Here is a 25,820-nt window from a genome sequence, read left to right as displayed (position 1 = left end):
CCTCATGATCATCTATATAAACAAGGGTACCGCAGCCTAGAGAGGTGCGCTGCCTATTCTAGTTAACAACATGTACGCATCCTCTCATTTATACGTTAAAATCAACCACAAGACATTTCTTCTAGGAAGCCAAAGATGAGAAGGGGCACTATACAAACTCAAGCATTGCACACTTCCTGAAATGATAACAGAACATTTGAATTATTAAATCTGAAATCATCTAGAACTTACAGTGACATGTCAACTCCAAAGAAAAACCAGATATACAGAAAATAGGGATATTTCAAATGGTCCAGTCAAACACATAATCGAACTGGTATCCTGCATTAGTAAGAACATTACAAGGGAAACTATTGTTTCAAAAATCATACATTCCCGAATGAAGAGATCGCAGAATAGTCTTTTTAGGTAAGAATAATCAGGCTTGTCTTCAAACCGCAACGAACGACAGTAGTGAAAGTAGGAGATAAACTCTGATGGGTACGATTTGCAGAGTACCTAATCCATAACGAACAATATAAAAATGTATGTTTATTGTAGTTCACATAAATAAAGAATCAACAAAGTTTAATCTATGATCTACCTCCACCGGAGTAAGCATTTTTTTCCTCACTGATTTTGTCATATTTCTGCTTCTTGGTTCCTGCTTTCAGCCCCTGCCATGGTAGGCTATTCAAAGGCCAAAAGATCAATGATATGCTAAGAGTATTAATATTCTAATTATTTGGAGAAACTTATGAGGTGGAACCGTTACAACAGCCGGATGAAAAGTTGGATGGCGCAAACTAACCTGCCCCTAAGGAAGTACATAAGGACATAACCGAGAGATTCTAAATCATCTCTCCTGCTTTGCTCTGCATACAAGCAAAATCTAAGGTTAGGCAAAATCATACTCGAGAAATCAGCTAAATGATGTCAGAAACTCACCAACACCAAGGTGCGTGTTGACACTTGCATATGGTGCAGTTCCAGTGAGGTTCTTGTTCTCTCTGCATATTGAAATGAGCATTATGTCATCGTAAAACTACAGCAAGAACAGTAGTGGCATCATTATCATTGAGAACATAACTTCAAACATTTTTTTGCTGGAAAACAAAAGCATATCCATATACAGTTATTTACGAAATGTATTTAGCTATTCAGATGAGTAGAGTTCGCCAACCCGTAGGGGATGTGCTTTACATATCGACTTGAACAGCAAGAGTTAAGCGCAGATATAGGATCAAACCTGATTGGCTTTCCTACCAAGCCCCATAAGAAAATTATCAGGCTTTATATCACGGTGAAGAAACCCCTTTTGATGCATGTATTCAACCCGATTAATCTGAAACATGAATAAGGAATGTGTTAACACCAGCAAAATTCACAGAGTAAGGAGAGGACAATCACGTTATCACGTTACAAGTTGACAACAAACTGTGATTAAGCTCAGAGATGAACTGGAACAATAATAAGTTTGAAAACAAAGGGATTCTTGCAGTCACCATTTGATCAGCAAGCATGAGCACAGTCTTCAGCGAGAACTTTCTTCTGCAGTAGTTGAACAAGTCCTCAAGGCTAGGCCCAAGAAGATCGATCACCATGACATTATACTCCCCCTCAACACCAAACCACTTCAAGTGTGGAATGCCAGCTGTAACAAAAGGGAACAAAAAGGTCAACCCAACCCATCCCTGTGCTAGAACCTAATCACAAAGTACCATTTCAATAATTCTAACTGGATGTATAGGCTCTAGGACATTAACATATTTCCTCCTTGGAGAAGCATGTAGAGCTTCGACTCATAATGAAGCTGTGGGTGCTTTGTCTTCACATTTTCCTGTCAAATAAAAGCAACAACATTGGAAAAAATTTCCACCAACCCAAACAGCTAACAGTATTTACAAACAGTACTAGTGGACCATCATTTGCCTTGACCGCGGACATTTCATTTCTCTACATTTTGCATCTTGTGATCTTATCATGAACTAGCCCAGTGTTGACACAAAAGTATGCCAAACACTGCGCACGAACGTGCAACACGTCGCGGATCGCGCACCTCACGGCTGCCCTGCCAAAACTAGAACTTCCGGTTTTAAGAAATCAAAACTTCCGGTTTTCACAAGCTCGCCGTGAAAACCAACGAACACCTTCCCAAGAGAGATCCCATCGGGGATGGCGCACCTTGGGTTGCCCTAATGTCGGTAGGCTAGTTAGGATGTCCTCAAACGCCGTGGAGACACAAGAACAACAGTTAGGGTTTGGAAGAGATTAGGGTTTGGAGAATGAAAATAAAGTGCTTTGTATTTGATCGATTGGATTAAAAAAAACTCAATCAGCCACGGCCCTTTATATTTATAGGGTGGGGAGATCTTGCCCCGAGTACAACCGAATTAGATTACAAAATCTTAACAGATCTGGACTCCCTATTCGGATTCACCTAAAAGCGGAACTTTTGGTTTCCACTAACATGTGTCAATTTTGGTCGTCAACATATGCCACCCTATTTTTTAGAATAATTTGCATTGTCTAAAAAATATTTATAGACCAAAACTAACCCTAGACTGATACCTTTAATTTTGCACCAGCCTTTTTACCTCTAAGGGCGATATTTCAAGCTATTGGCCATACTCCTTCATGCATCTTGCCACACACTCGGATAATACTGCTTCAAGTATCGTCCATTCAATGCCCTTGGTAAACGTTCTCCTTGCAATGTCTCTACCATGTAGGAATTACCGGCAATCACCTTCACAACTTTATATGGCCCTCCCCAACTTGGAGACCACTTACCAAATTTATTGTTTTTCGCTCCAAGAGGCAAAATTGTCTTCCATACCATATCTCCTACCTAAAACATCTTTTCTTTTACCTTCTTATTATAAGCTTTGGCGACTCGAATTTTATCCTTCTCAATCTCCTTCAAAGCTCTCAAACGCTTGTTAGTAACTTCATCAATATTGTCCATCATTGCATCATAATAATCAACAACTGATAAATCATTTTGCTTAGCAAGTCTATAAGCGCCTAGATTTACCTCCATAGGCAAAATGGCTTCCTAACCATACACAAGCTCAAAAGGAGTAACTTTAGTAGCACCATGTCTAGATATGCGATGAGCCTAAAAGGCTTCAGATAAAACTTCATGCCACCTTCTAGGATTATCTTCTATCTTTTTTTAATAAGCTTAATCAAAATTTTATTACTCGACTCAGCCTATCCATTGGCCTGAGCATAATAAGGGGATGAATTGAGCAATTTAATTCTGTAAGATTCAGCAAATTCGCGTACCTCTTTAGAAACAAATGAAGTTCCTTGATCTGTAGTTAAAGTCTGAGGAATACCAAACCTATAAATAATATGCTCAGTAATAAACTCAATTACCTCTTTGTGAAATATTCTTGAGAGGCACCGCTTCGGTCCACTTAGTAAAGTAATCAGTAGCTACTAACACAAAACGATGTCCTTTTGATGATGGAGGATTTATTTGACCAATGAAATCTAAACCCCATCATCGGAATGGCCATGGCCTAATAATAGGATGTAAAAATGCAGCAGGTACCAACTGAACATTACCAAATTTCTAACATTCTTCACACCTTTTGTAATAACGGAAGCAATCGGCTATCATGGTTCGCCAATAAAAACTAGCTCGTCTTAACAACCATTTCATCTTAGGAGCTGATTGATGAGTACTGCAAATCCCTTCATGTACTTCACCCATAGCCACCTTTGCTTGATCAGAATTCAGACACTTCAACAATAAATCATCCAATGTTCGGCAATACAAATCACCATCACGTAATATGTATTTGAATGCCAAATGCCAAACTTTGCGATCAAACTTAAAACTTGGATTATTTAAATAGTTAATAATAGGCTTTCTCCAATCCCCTGTCTCAGCCTCATTATCATTAACAAGAGTTTCGACCATTGCAAATTTTTAGAGGTAAAACCAGAACCTCCAGATTTTAAAAACGGAACATCCGGTTTTGCTTTTGTTTCGGATGTACAACAGTTGAGAAACCGGAACTTCTGGTTTTCTAAACCCGGAACCTCCAACTTCTGCAGAACTAATGTAATAACTTCTTCAAGCATTGGTTTTTTTCCTTACATTAAAATGTCTCTTGCGAATATCATAACCAGATGCTTGCTAAGCTAGTACATTGGCTCTGGAATTCACATGCCTAGGTAGATGATGTACTGTGAATTCATCAAAATTTGATATTACCTCCAAGCATTTGTCAAGGTAAACATTCAACAAACCACTGAGGCATTGACAAATCCTATCAATCTGTTGAACCACTAGTAAAGAATCACCAAAAGCCTTGACACATTTTACTTCCATGGATTGCAACATTTGTAGCCCGAACAATAGAGCTTCATATTTGGCTTGATTATTAGTGCAATAATGTTCTAGTCGGCTAGAAGTCTCAAAAACAGCACCATTAGGTGAAATAATAATTACACCTAGACCTTGGCCGACACCACAAGATGACCCATCAAAGTATAATTCCCATGGAACAAGAGAAATATAACCGACGTCTAAATCATGCTTATCTTCAACCCGATGTTCAACAATAAAATCAGCAACAATTTGGCCTTTTATAGCTTTCAAAAATTCATAGACCAAATCATATTCAATCAAAGCATATGCCCATTTACCAACTCTACAACTTAAAATTGGTCTATGCAACATATACTTGATAACATCGGTTTGCCATGTGACTATGCATGTACTTGATAATAAATAATGTCTAAGCTTAGTACAAGCATAATATAACGATAAGCATAACTTTTCGATAAAGGTATACCTTGCTTCTACATCCAACAATCACCGGCTTACATATGTAATGGTATGTTCCTTCCCTTCAGTTTCTTGGGTCAAAACAGACCCTATCACTCCATCTTCGGCCGCAATATATAATCGAAAAGGAATCCCGTTAACTGGCGCCTTGAGCACAGGAGGCGTAGATAGATATTTCTTTATCTCCTCAAATGCCTCTTGTTGTTTTACCCCCCAAGTAAATTTGGTTTCATTCTTTAACCGAAGTATAGGAGTAAAGGCATTAATCTTCCCCGACAAGTTTAATATAAATCTCCTCAAGTAATTCACCTTGCGTAGGAAATTTTGCAGATCCTTTTTACATGTAGGTGCCTGAACTTTTCTAATAGCCTCTATCTTTTTAGGATCTATCTCTATGCCATGCTCATGAATAATAAAACCCAAAAATTTGCCAGCTGATACACCAAAAGCACATTTGAGTGGGTTTATTTTCAAACCATACCGACGCATCTTTTCAAAAGCAAGGTGTAAATCAGCTAAATGAGGGTTTAAACTAGCCGATTTCACCACAATATCATCAATATAGACTTCTAGGATAACACCAAGTAAGTCATGAAAAATTAAATTCAATGCCCTTTGATAAGTTGCGCCGGCATTCTTTAAACCAATAGTCATAACAACCCACTCAAATAAGCCAACAAAGCCTGGACATCTAAAAGCAATTTTAGACATATCTTCCTCAGCCATAAAAATTTGATTATAACCGGCATTTCCATCAAGAAAACTAATAACCTTATGTCCAGACGCATCATTAATTAACATATCGGCTATAGGCATAGGATATTCATCTTTAGGAGTAGCTTTATTCAAATTTCTAAAATCAATACAAACTCTTAACTTACTAGAGTCTTTCTTCTCGATAGGTACAATGTTAGAGACCCATTTCAGCATACATGCAAGTTCTAATAAAATTAGCTTCAAATAACCGATTACTTTCTTCTTTAATCCGGTCATACATATTAGGATTAAATCTCCTGGCAGGTTGCTTATATGGTCTAAACCCAGGTTTAATGGGCAGCCGATGTTCAACCAACTCTCGGCTCAAACCGGGCATTTCATGATATTCCCATGCAAAACAATCCATATATTCTTTCAAAAGCTCAATTAATTCAGACTTATAATTGGCTTCCAAATTCTTGTTTACAAACGTCGGCCTTAGGATGGATCCATCCCCAATGTCTTCCTTTTCTAAAGGATCAGCCGACGTGAAACCTTGCCCCAACTTTTCTAATGAATCAAAGTCTTCAATAGCTTCTCACGTATCGTTCTGGTGCGCCCGATAGTGTTCAATCCTTTGCTGCAACCATTTTGAATTTGCATCCATCACAAACTATATAAAGTGATTCAGCCGATTATCAATCGGCTTTAGTACAGCAGGAACAAAACCATCCTTAGTATAACTAAGGAGCTCAACATCCGTGAGATCCACACCTGTTAAGCATTTGATATCATCACGGACACCTCCAACAGAAACATCAGCTGTAGCAACATAAGCCGATGTGTCTCTATGGACCACCTCTACCTCTTCGTCAACCCACTGAATCTCAAATTGATGCAAAGTAGAAGGTACACACTGATTCGCATGTATCCAATCACGCCCCAAAATCAAATTGAAATTACCTTGCACCTCGGCAACGAAGAAGGCAGTAGCTAGCATCTTGCTTCCAACAGTGAGTTCCATTGAGGCGACTCCTTTGGCAACCATAGGCTCGCCTTCTCCAACACCGCTGAAAGTCATGTTAGTCTTGATCAATTCTTCATCCACTCCACCCAACTTCTTAAACAATGTATAGGGCATCAAGTTAACTATTGTCGCTCCATCCACAAGCATCCGGGAAATCAGTCTGCCATTAATATGACCCTTCATGTAAAGAGCTTTCAAATGGTTTTCCAATTCCTTAGGTTTCTGAAATACAGCATCTCTAGGACCAAATGAAAGTTTAGCAATGTCTTCATCAGGAATAACATAATAATCTGAAGACAAACGAACAACATTAATTTCTAGATCCCCACGCTCTGGAGATGTACCATAATCTACCAACTCCTCATCATCATTTTCAGAGGTAGACAGAAGTTTTTGCTCTTGAGCAATCGAATCCATAATCATCGGCTCTGCTGTTTGCACTGGTTCTGACAAAACCGGAACTTCCGGTTTCAAAACCAAAACCTCCAAAACCGAAATCGGAACTTCCGGTATTGGAACAAGAACATCTGGTTTTGGTGCTGATCCTGAGTTAGCCTTGACTCTCCACTGTTTCTCTTGAGGAAACATAGGTCTAATCCTATTGAAGCTTGCATCTCTCTGTTTCTCAAGTTCTTTTTCATTATTCTCTTGAAACCGCAGCCTCTGCAATTTTCTCTTTTGAGTACGCGTTAAGCCCGGAGGACACCACCTCGGCTGGAAGTACTTAGAAGAGGTATTACTGCTGCTGGCTTTGTTATTGTTAGCCTTAGGAACGTCCTGGACAGATGGACCAACCGAATCACCAATCACAAATGGTGGCTTGCCAACGTCCTTGACCACCACTTTTGCAGTGGCAATCTAAATAATGTCATTGCTTGTAGTCCTCTCAGGATCGACGTTCATGGGCTGCACATCCTCATCCTTCCTCCTGACGCGATACACTTGCTTGACCAAAGGTGGTGACCTTTTCCTTGAAGTCAAATCGTTAAGCCTTTGAACCTTGAACCTTTGAGTTTCCCCTTTATAACTAGATTGGTCAGGACCCAACCGATCATGCATCGGTAGTGAGAGCCTATCAAACGCAAATCCCCTTTGCTCCATCCATCCATGTTGATATCGTGGAAATTGCATAGAACCATAGTGCGTCCCCATCCCATCCTGATCATGCATCGAACGCAGAGGACAATACATATGGTGCACATGCTGCGGAGGTGATCTTGCTCTCTTTTTTGATGGCCGATCCTCCGAAACGGCCCTTTGTTTCACGTATTTGTCAAAAAGCTTATCAAAGGTGGGTTTTGGCTTTGTGAATCTCCCCTGCACCTTAGCTTGATTTACTTTCCAGATACCAACCTTTGGACGCTTCGGTTTGATCATTCTTGGCCTGCCATGACCAAAACCAGAACTTCTGGTTACAGAAACCCGAACTTCCGACTTTTCCTGCACCAGCACATCAGCGGCCTGTTCTGAACTCGTTTGCCCCACATGACCAAAGGGCTTTAGTGTGACCTTCACTGATTCCCTTCCATCAGGAGCTTTCTCCAACACCACCTCCTTTGTAAGATTTGTACCTTTCAAATTTTGAGGTCTTTCATCACCAATGATCACAGCCTTTCCTTTAGTTGTTTCAGCTTGAGACGGCCGAACCAGTACCTTGGCATGCTGCAAATCAACAGTGTGAATAGGGAAAGGTGCCTTATCAACCTGCATCTCATGTAATGTCAATCATCCCTCATTAATGGCCGATTGCACCTGTCGATGAAAAATATTACAATCATTAGTCGCATGCGATTTACAGTAAGCACGCCGCTTCAACTCATCATAAGGTGGTAAATTATGCGACATCTTGATGTTTCCATTCTTAAATAACTCATCAAATATACGATCACATTTAGAAACATCAAAAGTAAACCAAATCTCTTCTTGCCGATTCTTATGGACCGGCTTAAGAGATGAACACGAATAAGAATTTGTCGGAGGAAATCTCCAGCCGGGTGGCGGAATGCACCCGCCTAATCCTAGTTAAGGATGGGTTTGGAGGAGACTTAGGAGCGCTTGATCGATGGGCAGACGAAGGCAGGAAAGACACAAGGATTTAGAGTGGTTCGGGCTGCCGGAGCGTAACACCCTACGTCCACTTGGGAGTTGTATTGACCTTGGGCTCTGGAACAAGACCTTGATCTGTTTGGGGTGTTCTTCTGAGCCTTTTTGCGTGTGGATGTTCTTGGACTTGAGAGCTTGTGAGTGTGCTAGGAAGTCTGCATGTGTCCGTGCCCTAACGGGTGCACGCTCCCCTTTATATCTCAAGGGAGGTGCTTACACAGAGCGGGGCCCCGGCACGTGGGCCCGGCCAATAGGAGCCTATTCTATGGAAGATATGGAGATCTTCATCTCCAGCTTCTCCCTGTAGCCCTCGATCTGGGAGTTGGTGTGCGTACAGCTAGGGTATGGCTGTGTGGAGTCTTGTCTGCACAGTGACTGTTGTCAATGTTACCCAACAGTGAAGCCGTGCTGCCACTGTTGAGTCAGAAACCGTCAGGCGAGGAAACGGCTCTGACCCGCCGCGCTGTCGCCTCCGCGCGCTCTGCAGCAGCGCATGCCTCGGATTACTGTTGCAGGCCATCATTTTGCATGCGCGCCGCACCGTGATGGGACAACACGCTGCCACATTGTGCGAGGAGCACAGTGACGCGCTGCCCATCAAATCGGACGGGCTTACCGCGGTGTCAGGGGCAGGCCACGCCTTTGACCTGTGCGCCCACAGCCCACCTACCCGCATTTAATGCGATAGTTGGGCTGGGGCGTCCGTGAGGGGCCACCTGCCACGGGCACGTGGCAGGGCCATTCTGCGGCCACCAAGGAGGAGGAGACACGTGGCGGCCCCGAACCCCTTCTCGGAGAAAAGGGGGGCCGGGCCCCCGAGGCCGGTTGGAGCGAACCCGGACCTCCCTGGGGGTCCGGGTCTGCGGAGGACTGGCCTCCACGCGGCGGCCCGGACCTCCCTGGGGGTCCGGGTCCGGTTGGAGCGAACCCGGACCTCCCTGAGGGTCCGCGTCTGCGGAGGACTGGCCTCCACGCGGCGGCCCCGGACCTCCCTAGGGGTCCGGGTCCATGGAGAGCCATCTGGGAGCGCCCCTGCCCTTGTGGGCACATGGGGGCCCCGGACCTGTAAGAGCTCGGGGGAGGTCCGGGACCAAGATCCCAGCTGACAGGTCCAGGCCGTGCGCCACGTGGAGGGCCTGGACACCCTAGCAGGAGGTACCCCTTTCCGGATGTACCGACAGAGGCCCCCGGGCCCACCTCAGGTGAAGAATGAACCCGCAGGTGGGGCCAAATCCCAGCAATGCGCCGGGTGGACAGGTTGCTTCCGTCTTGGCTTCTGCTTCCTTGGCGATGGTGGAGGAAAGTCGCCCGAGCAAGTGGTGGCGCATGTCCACCACGATGCGCTTGGCGCACATGCCGGGGCCGGCCTCGCAGCGGACCACCACGACCTCCTGGCCGTTGAGCAGCTCCTATGCTGACGCTGTCCCGGACCTGCACGAAGTGGAGACACTTCTGGACCACCAGAACAGCAGGTCTAACATCGAGGTCCCCTCGGAGGTAGCCGCAATGGGTCAGGACCAGCTGCGACAGTACCTAGGTCCTGCACATGACTTAGGATCTACGCTTAGTAGACGTCCCCACAAGGTCCCGGTCTTACCAGCAAGGGTCCTCTAAGTTGCGTAGCAGGTCAAAGCACCAGGGCCTAGGTTCGGGGATTAAAGGGGTCCCGGCCCCCAGGTCCGTAGTTCAAGGTAGAACGGTACTTGCCCTAAGGGGGCAGGGTGTGTAGGCTTACAGTACGGGACCAGGCTAAGCGACTACACGACCCTGGACCCCAAGGACGGGGTATGCGGGCTTACGGTACAGAACCAGGCTAAGCGGCTACAAAACCCCGGACCCTAGCAAAGAACGAGCCCATCTCCCTGAAGCCAGTTCCTCGAGGTCCGGTCCCTTTTCTCCTGCGAAACAGAGGACCTGGGGAAGAGACGCAACGCAGAAACCCGAGAAAGACCGCAGGAACGGCACAAACATGGGTGACCACGTGGGGGGTTAGTGTAGCGAGAAGTAAAGAAAAAATAGAGTTGCATAAACTTCTAAGGCACATTGAGATAGAAACTTCTCCTTAACGAATTGGTACAGGAGAATTACAAAGGAAAATTTTTCCTCAACTAGGCTCTTAAGGATAGAACTTACGGAGGTGCTCAATGTTCCATGGATTGGGCAGCTGCATGCCTTCCTCCGTGACCAAGCGAACAGACCCGGGTCGGCACACCTTTGTCACCTTGAAGGGTCCTTCCCAGCTGGGGGAGAGTTTGTGTAACCCTTCTCGGTTCAGGATTCGCCTTAGTACCAGGTCCCGACCCGGATCTCCCTGCTACGCACGAACTGCTGATGGTAGCGCCTGGCTGTACCGTGCGTTCTGGATTGTTGCTCGCCATCTTCGCTCGTCGACGAGGTCCACGTCTTGGCGACACTGCTATTCTTGCAAGTCCTCATCAAAGGCTTGGACTCACAGAGAGCCCATGGCGATCTCCGGGGGAAGGCATGCTTCGGCCCCGTAGACCAGGAAGAAAGGGGTTTCCCCAGTCGTCCGGCTGGGTGTGGTCCGGTTCCCCCATAGCACGCACGGAAGCTGGTCAACCCATTTTGCGCCATGTTTCTCAAGATCACAATAGGTCCGGATCTTGAGCCCTCTGAGGATCTCAGCATTAGCCCGCTCGACTTGGCCATTGCTCCTGGGGTGCGCCACTGAGGTGAAACAGAGCTGGATGCCAACGTCTTCACAGTACTCTTGAAAGTATTGGCTCGTGAACTGAGTTCTATTGTCGGTGATGACGCGGTTCGGGACCCCAAACTGGCACACAATTGACTTGAGGAAGGCAGTTGCTGATGCCTTGGTGATGTTGACCACTGGAGTTGCTTCCGGCCACTTGGTGAATTTGTCGATGGCGACGTAAAGGTACCGGTACCCGCCAAGATATCCAACCCCCAGACAGCAAAGGGCCAAGAGGGAGGAATCATCTGCAGTGCCTGATCTGGAGTGTGTATCTGCTTTGCATGGAACTGGCACGCTTTGCAGGACCTTACCAACTCAGCAGCATCCTGGAGCGCTGTTGGCCAGTAAAAGCCATGGCGGAAGGCTTTACCGACCAGCGTGCGGGATGAAGAGTGACTTCCGCACTCGCCTCCACGGATCTCCGCGAGCAAGTCGCGGCCCTCTTCTTGGGTGATGCACCGCATGAGGATGCCGTTGGCGCCACGGCGGTAGAGATCCCCTTCTACCACCGTGTACCGCTTTGCCATCCGGACTATACGCTCAGCAGATGCTTGGTCTTCAGAAAGGAAATTATCTTTCAGGTAGTCCCGGACCTCAGAGATCCATGCATCAGGACCTTCCTGAGAACCTGGGTGTGGCTCCCTGAGGTCTTCGGGGCCCTCGAGGGGGCACACAACCCTTGACGGGCTCCAAGTATGGACCGCCGGGACCGCCAGCTTCGAGGTGCTGGTCCGACCCCCTTCGCCCAGTTCGGCAGGCTGGGCGGAAGGCTTCAGCAGACGTCTTTGGAAAACGCCCTCAGGCACGGATGCCTGAGTCGATGCCCCCGCGGAGAGTGCATCAGCCACTGAGTTGCCTTCGCGTGGAACATGTTGCAGTTCCAGCACATTAAAGTCCTTCTCCACCCTCTTCACGTGGATGAGGTAGGCTGCGAGTTGGGGGTTATTGCAACAACACTCCCCCCGGACCTACCTGATGAGGAGTTGGGAGTCTCCTTTGACTAGAAGCTCCCGGACCCCCAGGGACAGGGCCGCCGTGAGTCCAAAGATTAAGGCCTCATACTCCGCCATGTTGTTGGTGGCTTCAAAGTCGAGACGCACCATGTACTTCACCTGTTCACCATGTGGGTCGATGAGAACCACGCCTGCCCCTGCCTTCTTGCTGCGGGCGGACCCGTCAAAGAAGAGTGTCCAGTGGGGTCCGGTGAACACCGGAGCCCTGACTTCCGGACGTGGGGGTCCGACCCATGGTCCGGACCCCCCTGGTTACTTGGTGCAGGTGTCCACTCCGCAACAAAGTCAGCCAAGACCTGGCTCTTGATGGCATGGCGTGGTTGGAAGTCGAGTTGAAATCCAGCGAGCTCGGCTGCCCACTTGGCGATTTTGCCCGTGGCGTTGGAGTTGTGGAGGATGGCCCTCAATGGGTAGAAGGTCACCACCACAATCTTGTGGTCCTGGAAATAGTGGCGGAGCTTCTTGGACGCAACGAGTATGGCATAAAGAAGCTTGTGCGTCTCCGGATACCTGGCCTTTGCCTCATGAAGGACCTCACTGACATAGTAGACTGGCCTCTGGATGGTTTTGACTCTGACTGTAGGACTGGATCCTTCTCTCTGGACTGGGGACTCGCCGGCCCCCAGGTCGCAAGGTGCTTCCCCAGGTCGGGACCCGGCCGGACCCTCCGAAGTAGGGTCGGTCGCTAGACTGGTGGAGGCCAGACCTCCTTTCCCTACAGGGGGATCCGCAGGGGCCCCCTGTGGGAGATGCTCGGACCTCTCTGTGACAAGCACCATGCTGATCACTTCGGCCGTTGCTGCAAGGTAAAGAAACAGTGTCTCACCAGGGTCTGGAGCGACCAGGACCGGCAAGGAGGTGAGGTACTGCTTCATCTCCTAGAAGGCTCGTTCTGCCTCTTCAGTCCATGTGAATGGACCGGACCCCCTCATCAGCTTGAAGAAGGGAAGGGCCCTTTTTGCCAGCCTCGAGATGAACCGGCTGAGGGCTGCAAGGGACCCCGTTAGCCTCTGCACGTCCTTGAGACGCGCAGGGGCCTCATTACCTCGATTGCCCAGACCTTGTTCGGGTTCGCCTCAATCCCCCGGTGGGAGACCAGGAAACCGAGGAGCTTTCCCGCCGATACGCCAAAGACGCACTTCTCGGGGTTAAGCTTGGTGGAGGTCGCGCGTAGCTTGCCGAAGACTTGAGCTAAATTTTCTAGGAGGGAATTTGATTCTCTAGTCTTGACCACGATGTCATCAACGTACACCTCAACTATATCTCTAACCAAATCACCTAAAGTGATGTTCATTGCATGAGCAAAGGTGGGTAGAGCATTAAGCAATCCATAAGGCATTACTACATAACAATAAAGACCGTCCACTGTTACAAAAGTTGTATGCTTCCTATCATTCCTAGCCATTTTGATTTGATGAAAACCAGAATAGGCATCTACGAAGAACAGCAAATCACACCTGGAGGTGGAGTCTACAATCCGATCTATCCGGGGTAGTGGATAAGGGTCTTTTGGACATGCCTTGTTGAGGTTGGTGTAGTCGATGCACATCCGAAGCTTCCTGTTGGCCTTGGGAACAATGGCCGGATTGGCCAATCACACTGGATGGTAGACCTCCTCAATGAAGCCAGCCTGGAGCAGCTTGCGGATCTCTTCACGGATGAAGTTTTGCCGCTCGATAGATTGCTTGCGTGGCTTCTGCCGGACCGGCCTGGCATCAGGGCGGATCTTCAGATGGTGCTCGATCACCTCCCTAGGGATCCCGGGCATCTGTGACGGCTCCCAGGCGAACACGTCGACATTTGCTCGGAGGAAGGCGATGAGCGCGCTTTCCTATTTCTCTCCCAGATTTCCACCGACACGGGTGGTCTGGGAGGCCTCCGCTCCGACCTGGATGGTCTTCACGGGAACATTGTCCGTGTCAGACGGACAGACCCTAGGTGCCCTGGCGATGGCCTTGGCACGCAAGGATGAGGGGTCGGACCCCTCGGCAATGGCTGCGGGGGCAAGACTGCTTGCCAGCACGTGGAGCTTCTCGAGCACCACGACGGCGGCGGCCCGGTCGCCCTGGATGGTGAGGACGCCTGTCGGAGAAGGCATCTTCAGGACCAGGTACCCATAATGGGCCACGGCCATGAACCAGTACAGGGCCGGCCTGCCAATGATGGCGTTGAAGGGGAGGTTAACTTCCGCAACCTCGAACTGGACGTTCTCAGTGCGGAAGTTGTCCTCCGTCCCAAATGTGACCGGCAAGGAGATAGGCCCTGCCGGGTACACAGGATCAGGCCCCACTCCGGAGAATGGGCGTGACGGAGTCAGCTTGGACTCCGGGATCTGTAGGTGCTTGAACGCTGCATAGCTGATGATACTGAGGCCCGCACCTCCATCGATCAGCACGTGGTGGAGGCGGACGTTGGCGATGGTGGGCGCCTTGACGAGTGGCAGCACACCAGCGCCCGCCATGTTCTCTGGGCAGTCAAATGGCCCGAAGGAGATGGTGGTGTTCTTCCACCGCCAGTGGGGCGCCGCCTTCGGCGTCCCAGGCGTCACCGAGAGGACCTCTCGGCGAAGGGTCTTGACGTTTCGGTGGGAGACGAGCTCCGAACCGCCGCCGTACATGACGTACAGCTTCTTGCGACGCTCGTCTCCATCGGACTCGGAGTCAGACTAGTGGTAGAGACCCTTGAGGTCCTTGTTGGGGGTCTGATACCCCAACTCCCGGTCCGTCGCAGCTTTGTCGACGTTGGAGGCTTTCTCCTTGCCGGACCGCCGAGGAGGGGGAGAGCCTTCCTTAGAGGCTTGGTCGCGCCTCTTGCTGAGGCGCTCCGCGAGCCTCTGGATCTCGCGGCACTCAGTGGCACTGTGGCGAGCCCCTGGGTGGACAGGGCACGACCCGGAGACGGGGCGCTGCTGCCGTGGGCGCTTGCCACGAGAGTGCTGGGTTTCGATCGTCGCGGCAGCGACGGCCGGACCCCCTATCTGTGGCTTGTCAGGGCCACGGATCTTCTTGTTCTTCCTCTTGCCGCTTCCAGGGGCAGCGACACTGGGCCCACTCATCTGAGCGGGTCCTACCTGGGTTGCAGAGTGCCATGCTCGGCCTTCTGCAGCCTTGGCGCATTTGTCCGCCAAAGCGAACAAGGTGGTGACGGTTTCCACCTGATGGGTCGCCAGCTTCTCCAGCATCTTCTCGTCACGGATCCCCTGTCGGAAGGCCGTGATGATTGACGCATCGGAGATACACGAGATGGTCCCATGCACCTTGGTGAAGCGAGAGATGAAAGCCCGGAGGGTCTCCCCGGGTTGTTGCCCTATGGCGTGGAGGTGAGCCTCCACTCCATGCTGCTGGTACGCACTGGCAAAGTTTGCCATGAACTGTGTGCACAGCTTACCCTAGGACTGGATGGACCCTGGAGTGAGGTTCATGAGCCAAGTCCGGGCTGGCCCGGTCAAGGCTACATGAAAGTAACTGGCCATGACGGCTTCGTTGCCTCCTACTGCCGTGATGGCGGTGATGTAGACCTGCAGGAATTCTGACAGGTTGGTTGTCCCGTCATACTTTTCCGGTAGGTGGGGCCGAAACTTGGACGGCCATGCGACTGCGCGAAGGTGGTCTGCGACCGCTGCGCAGCCTACACCTAACACCGGAACCTGGGCGAGCCCCTGCGGCTTGGCCACGGCCGCATCGAGCTCGGGCGCAAGACTCCTACCCTCAATGTTGAGTCGTCGGGTGCGCGCCCGCTCGATAGAGACCCGGGCGTCCTCTCCCGCACGCCTGCGGTTGAGCTCCGCCCGGAGGTCTTCGGTCCGTGCACTCCTTACTGACGGAGAGTGCACGGAACCGGATGTGCTGCCCTGATGATGGCGTTGCCTGGATACAGATCCACCCGCAGAACTCGGGGAGGCCTGTACCAGGTTGAGGAGGCAGTCGACGTCGTCGCGCCATTACCTCTGGACCTCAGGTGAGGCTGCCCCTCCAGGAGGGTTGCGGAGCAGCTCCCTGGCTACCTCGAGCGGCCCATTTGGCGCAGGCACCGGTTGGACCACTGAAGCCCGCGCCACATGGCGCTGCTGTCCAGCGCGCGTCGCCGCCCTGGACGGGGGATGGTGTGAGGCGTGTGGCGTCGTGGATGCCACTTCCTCGGTCAATAGGAGGTCGTGATGACTATCTTCCTGCGCCATGGTGGTCTTGAGTTTCGACCAAGCGCAAACCAAACCTAACTTCCCCTACCTGGTGCGCCAAATGTCGGAGGAAATCTCCAGCCGGGTGGCGGAATGCACCCGCCTAATCCTAGTTAAGGATGGGTTTGGAGGAGACTTAGGAGCGCTTGATCGATGGGCAAACGAAGACAGGAAAGACACAAGGATTTAGAGTGGTTCGGGCCGCCGGAGCATAACACTCTACGTCCACTTGGGAGTTGTATTGACCTTGGGCTCTGGAACCAGACCTTGATCTGTTTGGGGTGTTCTTCTGAGCCTTTTTGCGTGTGGATGTTCTTGGACTTGAGAGCTTGTGAGTGTGCTAGGAAGTCTGCGTGTGTCCGTGCCCTAACGGGTGCACGCTCCCTTTTATATCTCAAGGGAGGTGCTTACACAGAGCGGGGCCCCGGCACGTGGGCCCGGCCAACAGGAGCCTATTCTATGGAAGATATGGAGATCTTCATCTCCAGCTTCTCCCTGTAGCCCTCGATCTGGGAGTTGGTGTGCGTACAGCCAGGGTATGGCTGTGTGGAGTCTTGTCTGCATAGTGACTGTTGTCAGTGGTACCCAACAGTGAAGCCGTGCTGCCACTGTTGAGTCAGAAACCGTCAGGCGAGGAAACGGCTCTGACCCGCCGCGCTGTCGCCTCCGCGCGCTCTGCAGCAGCGCACGCCTCGGATTACTGTTGCAGGCCATCATTTCGCATGTGCGCCGCACCGTGATGGGACAACACGCCGCCACACTGTGCGAGGAGCACAGTGACGCGCCGCCCATCAAATCGGACGGGCTTACCGCGGTGTCAGGGGCAGGCCACGCCTTTGACCTGTGCGCCCACAGCTCACCTACCCGCATTTAATGCGGTAGTTGGGCTGGGGCACCCGTGAGGGGCCACCTGCCATGGGCAAGTGGCAGGGCCATTCTGCGGCCACCGAGGAGGAGGAGGAGACACGTGGCGGCCCCGGACCCCTTCCCGGAGAAAAGGGGGGCCGGGCCCCCGAGGCCGGTTGGAGCGAACCCGGACCTCCCTGGGGGTCCGGGTCTGCGGAGGACTGGCCTCCACGCGGCGGCCCGGACCTCCCTGGGGGTCCGGGTCTGGTTGGAGCGAACCCGGACCTCCCTGAGGGTCCGGGTCTGCGGAGGACTGGCCTCCACGCGGCGGCCCCGGACCTCCCCAGGGGTCCGGGTGCGTGGAGAGCCATCTGGGAGCGCCCCTGCCCTTGTGGGCACACGGGGGCCCCGAACCTGTAAGAGCTCGGGGGAGGTCCGGGACCAAGATCCCAGCTGACAGGTTCGGGCCGTGCGCCACGTGGAGGGCCTGGACACCCTAACAGGAGGTACCCCTGTCCGGATGTACCGACAGAATTGGCTTTAGATGGCCACACAAATTCAGCAACATACACATCCTTTTCTTCATCGTCCGAAATATCAGATTCACAATCAACGATATGCACATTGGACAGATGAGTTTTATGACTTTCTTTTGCATTCTTAAATTTGTATTCTTGTCCTAAAGCTCTCACGTGCACTTGATTAATAGAAAGAAAGTCAAAACCCTCAGGCTTTTCTCTAAGATGCGAGCGTAAACCACCAAAAGCCAAATTAGCTAGATCTTTTTCAGAAATTGACAAACTAAAGCAATGGTTTTTGGTATCCTTGTATCTTTTGAAATAATCAAGCACACATTCATCTATACCTTGTTTAACCGATGTTAAGTCCGTCAATTTTGCTTCATTATCCCTACTATAAATGTGACCATGAAAATTTTGCTCTAATTGATTCCAAGCATAAATAGAGCTAGGGGCTAATGAAGAAAACCAAGAAAAACCAGTTCCACTTAAAGATAAAGAAAACAAACGAACTTTTAAAGCATCACTGAAACTAGCTACCCCTAGTTGTGCAATGTATTGGCTAATGTGCTCCCAGGTGGTTCTAGCATCATCGCCACTAAATTTCACAAAATCAGGAACACGCCAACTGTTGGGTATTTTAATGACTGTGAATAAATCCGCAAGCACACGAATACCATCGTAGCTTTCAACCGAGAATATTCAAGGGTATTGAATCCATAGGGAACGTGTGTGCACTAACTTCTTCTTTAGTCGGTCCAAGGACACCAACATAAGTGGCGAGGGTGGAGGGGATTTCTGAGGTAGCACTAGAGATGAGTTAAAGGTCGATCTCTCGGGCAGAAATACTCGCTTCGGGCATCGGCTTACCCCCTAAAATGGCTAGGAGACTCCGGCCAACGGCTCTACACTATATCTGAACGTGGAGGATTATCAAGGACCAATCGGGCTGTCACCACCTGCGGCCTACCTCTAACAAACCGTGGGATATAAGGCAAACGAAGGTAACCCTTAGCCTAGACACCACGTCTATGCTATTAATTACTACCGCAGTCTGACTACGTCTAAATTCTCGTAGCAAACTATGGCATTGTGTATAAATACAGAGTGACGAACCCATGAGTAAGAGAACTGATCTCACTCAAATATAAATATAAGTACTATGCAAGACAAGAATCATAAATAGTAACTTACTCATACCAGAGGAAGCCAGCATCCGTAGAGGTACATGGCTAGAGTAGAGTGCTGAGAGACACAATACTCTTCCGACCTACTCCCTCTCTCTCTCTCTCTCTCTCCCTATTCTAAGCACTAGCCTAGGCATGGCTTCGCCATGGAGTGGAGCGCTACATCTTCAAGTGAAGGTGTTGGAGATCTTGGTGGTGTGTGTGTATGAGGGGAGGTTTGGGGGAGGCCTCCTTTTATAGCCTCCAAGGGCGGTTCCCGCCATCTCTTCGTATGGAAACCTTATCCACCGCCTCCTAGAAGATACGGACGATCTTCCTGCCAAAGATTGGGCAGCCGGGAAGTCATCCAGGTTCGGCCGAACCTGGGGGTTGGCAGAACCTAGATGGTGCTCCCTCTGGACAGCTGACAGGTGGGTCCTGGTGTTGATCCTCGGTGATTCGTGCCTTGGCACGCCCGTTTGGTCTGATTTGTGGGCCCTTCAATCCTGTGTAGCGTAGCGGACGATCTTCTGTGCATTTATGCTGCGTCTTCTTCGTGTTTTCCTCTTATTTTAGACATGCTTCCTAAAATCAATGATTCACCAACACTTGTGGAATTCGTTAGTAATAATTCCTACCACTATTGTTGATGTTCATTCTTTATGTGTTCATATAGGAGTTGATGGCATATATTTTGTATTTAAGAGCCGTCAACAACACCCCCACACTTAGCCTTTGCTCGTCCTCGAGTGAAGGAGAAAGGACTAAGGTAAAACGAAACTTCCAAAGTATGAAGAGAGCACAAGAGATATTCCAAACCTTATCTTGCACTTTTGAATTTTGAAGTGTCTATCATGCCATCTTGGGTAGTCGAGGAATGGAACGGTCATGAATCATGTCACCTCAACTCCTTATGTCAATTAGCTTGGGATTTTTCAATGAGTTTTCAACACAAACCTTGCTTAGCTCCTCATTTGATTCTCTTAGATCGCACAATGTGTATATGTCCTCACCAAGGCATTTGACTTGCCTTTTTCTTCATCCTACTTCTAATGGTGGCTATATGTGGAGCTTAAGGTAGGTATGAAGGATAAGGCACACTTGCATCACATATATTGCAAAGTTAAAGACCGGATCCAAGGAGAAAAACAAGTCATACAATCAGATCAAGTTGTGCACGTGTATGGATATAGTGGATGTTAAATGGTGGATGAGAACTCCTTTTGTATGATCTCTCTCCTTTTGTAAATCCTTTTGAGAACATGGCTATCTTTCTCTTTCTTTTTTTTTCTTTTCTTCCCCTTTTTATTTTTTCTTTTTTTCTTGGACTTTCATGTGTTCAACCCTTTTTTTAATGCTTGGACCCTCACGTGTCCATATATTTTTTTTCGATAGCCCGATGTCTCTTTTGTAACAATAGATGGAGAGAGAGACCAACACATATTATGGAGCTTTTTTATTTTGTGGAATGAAATTGATGGTACAATGCTAACTTCTCATAAAAGCATAGCAAGTGGGTATACGATGTGCACATGAATCTTGATGATATGAGTTTGGTTCACTCGATTCGAACGGCATGGCCCCTATGATCCCTTGACCAAAAAAATGAGCCCGACAGACTATGATATGGTGGTCAATGTCAAGGCATATTACTTGGTGTATACGGAACACCTCGGATGTTACCTTGACACGGGAACAAGATGGGCTTTCTTATAGTACCTCTTCCAGGAAATTGTGGTTGAAATAGACGAGTCATAAAAAATGATCCTTTTCTTTCAACCGCTCCTTCTTCCTTAACCTCCCACGAGACATGGTCTCGAGGAAAATTAAGAAGAAAGCACCATAAGTGAATCTGGGGGTAGGATTCGCACGAAGTGCTCTTTCCCCAAGATTTCTGTTGTTCAGGAGAGGTTCCTTTAGAAAAATTTAGATACAATCGAGATGAAAGCTCGAATTCTGCTGATGATAGTCCTTGGTTGCTCAATGCGCTCTCCTCTTGATGGGGCATCGTTATGCAGATCGATCAAGGGAGTAGTTTCTCGGATATGATCCAAGATTTCCTCCCCTTCAGCTGAATCTTTAAGCAAAAACAGCCTTCGGAGAGGGCATCAAGCTATAGGCCAGCGTCCTCAGAAAGTTCGAACCAAAAGTGTTGAACAGCACGTGTTCAGGTTTGGACAGGACTAGGCAAATCTGCATAAGAACATAAAAACAAGCCCATGCTACGCCTATTCCTCCTCTTGCGGTGATTTTAGGGGTTCTCATAGCTTATCCCTAAGAAGGAAGTTTCCTGAACTAGCTCTTTGAGTGAGGGATGAATCTCGTAGTCGGATGAGGGATTGGGTTCCAGAAAGGATGGCTCTAAAGACTCACCGCAAAGGGTCGAAAGGTGTATCCAAGGATAACCTTTCATGTATAGCAGGGGTAAAGTTAGAGATAAAGAAAAGCAAAAAGATACGAGGGTGAACTAGGTAACTGGGGTGAAGGTAGAGGTAAGGAAAAACAAAGGATATGATTTTTTTGGAAAAGAAAAGATAAAGATACAAGGACGAACTAGGTTCCAAGAAAGATACAGCAACCGTTCCCCAACAACGGAGCCAGAAACCTTGTTGGGTATTTTAATGACTGCGAATAAATCCGCAAGCGCACGGATACCGCCGTAGCTTTCACCCGAGAGTATTCAAGGGTATCGAATCCACAGGGAATGTGTGTGCACTAACTTCTTCTTTAGTCTGTCCAAGGTTACACAAAGATAAGTGGTGAGGGTGGAGAGGATTCATGAGGTAGTACTAGAGATGAGTTAAAGGTCGATCTCTCGGGCAGAAATACTCACTTCGGCACCGGCTTACCCCTAAAATTGTCAGAAGACTCCGGCCAACGGCTCTACGCTACATCCAAACATGGAGGATTATGAAGGACCAAAGGGCTGTCACCACCTGCGGCCTACCTATAACAAACCATGGGATATAAGGCAAATGATAGGAACCCTTAGCCTAGACACAACGTCTATGCTACTGATTACTACCGCAGTCTGACTACGGCTGAATTCCTGATGCAAACTAGGGCACTCTGTATAAATACAGAGCAACAAACCCGCGAGTAAGATAACTGATCTCACTCAAATATAAGTACTATACAAGATAGGAATCACAAATACTAACTTACTCATACCAGAGGAAGCCAGCATCCGTAGAGGTACATGGCTGGAGTAGAGTGATGAGAGACTCAGCACTCTTCCGACCTACTCCCTCTCTCTCCCCCCCTATTCTAAGCACTAGCCTAAGTAGGGCTTGTGCCATGGAGTGGAGCACGACATCTTCAAGTGAAGTTGTTGGAGATCTTGGTGGTGGTGTGTGTATGAGGGGGGGAGGCCTTCTTTTATAGCCTCCAAGGGCGGCTCCTACCATCTCTTCGTATGGAAACATTAGTCACCGCATCCAAAGAGATAAGGACGATCTTCCCGCCAAAGGTTGGGCAGCCAGGAAGCCGTCCAGGTTCGGCCGAACCTAGGGGTTGGCCGAACCTAGATGGTGCTCCCCCAGGTCTGCCTTCCTCTGGACAGCTGATAGGTGGGCCCTGGTATTGATCCTCGGTGATTTGTGCCTTGGCGCGCTCGTTTGGTCTGATTTGTTGGCCCTTCAATCCTGTGTAGCGCAGCAGACGATCTTCTGTGCATTTATGCTGCGTCTTCTTCGTGGTTTCCTCTTATTTCAGACATGCTTCCTGAAATCAATGATTCACCAACACTTGTGGAATTTGTTAGTAATAATTCCTACCACTATTGTTGATGTTCGTTCTTTATGTGTTCATACAGGAGTTGACAGCATATATTTAGTATTTAAGAGCCATCAACACCAACCAACTGGTAAAGGAATTAAATCAAACTCAGTAGAATATGGTTTTTGATATAACCTAGAACTTCCCATATCTACTCCAAGTTTGGTTCTCATCATACTAGCCAGATCTTCCTTTAATTTACCAAAATCAGCTTCATATTTACTATTCACTGGTGTGTGTGATGTAGATGTAACATGATGTGCAGTAGGATTAGCATGTGACATCGTTTGAACCCAATTTATAGGTGCACGCCGCAAATAGCTATCATATACTTCATTGGGCACCAGACAATAAGGAATACCCGTCCCTTGTGGAGGAATAGGCGGTATACTATATGCTACTATAGAATAAGGTGGCATAAAATTTGCCACCTCATTCGTTCGGCTAGGGGCAGTCGAACTGTGTCTGGAAACAATCGGTTCAAGTGCTGCTGGGCTGACCACCAGCGCCCCGATCTGACTGGTCTCGTGGACCGATAAAACCGGTCCTATCATGTTCGGCAGTTGCTGCTACGGTGGTGGGCTTTGTCCTGCAAAATAGTTCAATGGCATACCGTACTGTGGATTCAGAGCATTAACCAGAGTAGACCATGAACTAGGATTAACAGTTTTAGGACTAAAAGCAGGAATAGAATTATCATCTACTGATTTTCCCCTTTTTAAGGTATGCAATTCATCCGTTAGACTAGCAAGCAAATTACTGGTGGACTTATGAGAATCAGCAATTTTTTGGTTCATGATAGATGATAGTTGATCAAGCAAATTGGATGATGAAGTGCTTACATTGCTTATTACCTCAATTTGCTTGTTCTTGAGCGTGAAGGAAGGCATCACGAAGTCTTGCACCCTCGTGACCGTGCCTTGCCAATTTTTCTTGAATCCCTTCAAGAATTGTGCTTTCAAGTATTCCTCGGCCACCAAGTAATCTTTGCGTTCCTCCTCGTTGAGCTCCTCGAGAGATGCGGTGATGATGTTATCCTTGTCGAGCTTGGTGTTGGCGCCCATCTTGCTTGAGTAGATTGGATCGGTTTCTGGAACAAAGATCTTCTTCCCTAGCGAAGTTGCCAAAAAGTGTGTTGTCACAAAAGTATGCCAAGCACTGAGCACTGAACGTGTGACACGTCGCGGATCGCGCACCTCACGGCTGCCCTGCCAAAGCCAGAACTTCCAGTTTTGAGAAACCAGAACTTCCGATTTTCACAAGCTCGCCGTGAAAACCAACGAACGCCTTTCTAGGAGAGACCCCGTCGGGGATGGTGCACCTTGGGTTTCCCTAATGTCGGTAGGCTAGGTAGGATGTCCTCAAACACCGTAGAGACGCAAGAAGAACAATAGTTAGGGTTTGAAAGAGATTAGGGTTTGGTGAATGAAAATAAAGTGCTTTGTATTTGATCAATTGGATTCAAAAAGTCTCAATCGGCCATGACCCTTTATATTTATATTTATAGGGTAGGGAGGTCTTGCCCTGAGTACAAACCAAATTAGATTACAAAATCTTAACAGGTCTGGATTCCCTACTCGGATTCACCGAAAATCGGAACTTCTGATTTCCATAACCAGAACATCTGATTCTCACTAACATGTGTCAATTTTGGTCGTCAACACCCAGCATAGAAAATTTTATCAAACTGTGTTAGAAACAAAAAACTGCATCAAAATCAGACAGAATTCAATACCAGTTTGACGGCGACCTCCTCTCCAATCTGCACATTCACAGCTGCAAACAAGAACAGGAGAAAATTTAGCATCTTTCTCCTAAAAATACAACGAAATATGGGTTTTTTTTCTTGAATGTGTAAATATGGGATAGCAGAGAACTCACCGAGGAAGAGCTCCCCGAACGATCCACTCCCGATCTTCTTTCCAAATTTGAACATGCCCCCAACCACATGATCCATCTCGTCCCAAGATGAATCAAGAAGCCTCTGTTCCCCTCTAGTCCGATAAGATCTGAACGCGCCGAGGCGGGGCGGCACTGGGCGGAGCCTAATCGAATCGGGATTCTGGGCGGTGGGGGCTCAGCGAGACCAGATCCACACAGCGCAGCAAGAAATCTGGGCGGCGGCTAGCCCCAATCAAACGAGCAAGAACGAATATGAATGAATCTAAACCGAGCCGAACGGAATGGGAGAACAAAACACCCGCCACGCCATCACGTCGCGCCGCCACGCCGCCACCTCGCGCTACCGCCTCGTCACCGCCTCTACGCAGACTGCGCCTCAAGTGAGCTCCTACGTCGCGTGGTTTTGTTCAGGATGATAAGAGATGGGGTTTCATTCGGGGCCGTGGGAGGCGTGGACAGATCGGTCCAGACCTGTTTAGTTTCCGGGCCAGGCCAAACCGAACGACCGTTCCAATTCAGCCCAGCCCAGGTCTCGAAACCAATGTAGGAAATAGCGGGCTATACTATTTAGCGGCACCATGCTCCAACAGCTAAGAGACCTATAGCGGTCGCTATAGCGGCACTAAGCCATTTAGCGGATGCGTAAAAAGGAGTATGCTACATGTGCAAACTGCAAAGCAAGGAGCTAAACAAACGTCAGACCTAAGGACATGGACGTGGGACCCACCACTCTTCCTTATCCCTGCCTTCCATCACCAGCTCAGTCATCCCCATGCAGCCATGCATGGCCGAAAATGCTGTGTCATCTCCCCCCTGGACACAGCAAACACCGATGGCGGCTGCCCGCATGTTCCTACGTGCCTTCGAGCTCGATGGCAGCCACCGGTGGCAGCCCACGTGTCGCGATGGAGCCGTGGAGCGAGCAGCTCGCTTCCCACCAAGAGCTCACCATGGGAGGCCTCCCTGAGCTCACGACGCCGCCCCGAGCTCGCCGCGGCACCAGGACTACACTCACTATTTTGAGCTCGCCAAGCTGCCTTTTTGCCTCGCTCGCCAGCCAGAGCTCGCCGCATCATGCTTAGGCTTTGGCCAT

The 25,820-nt window shown here is 48.8% G+C and overlaps 1 pseudogene; it reads right to left on the bottom strand.

Annotated features, from left to right (window-relative positions):
- Window positions 1–283: 283 nt before the first annotated feature.
- On the bottom strand, window positions 284–24,797 carry LOC112899353 (annotated as a pseudogene).
- Between the last annotated feature and the right edge of the window lie 1,023 nt (window positions 24,798–25,820).

This window comes from Panicum hallii, chromosome 1, assembly GCF_002211085.1.
Source record: "Panicum hallii strain FIL2 chromosome 1, PHallii_v3.1, whole genome shotgun sequence".
NCBI classification, from domain to species: Eukaryota; Viridiplantae; Streptophyta; class Magnoliopsida; order Poales; family Poaceae; genus Panicum; species Panicum hallii.
The sequence above is the reverse complement of the archived record's forward strand: the minus strand, read 5'-3'. Positions and strand labels throughout refer to the sequence as shown.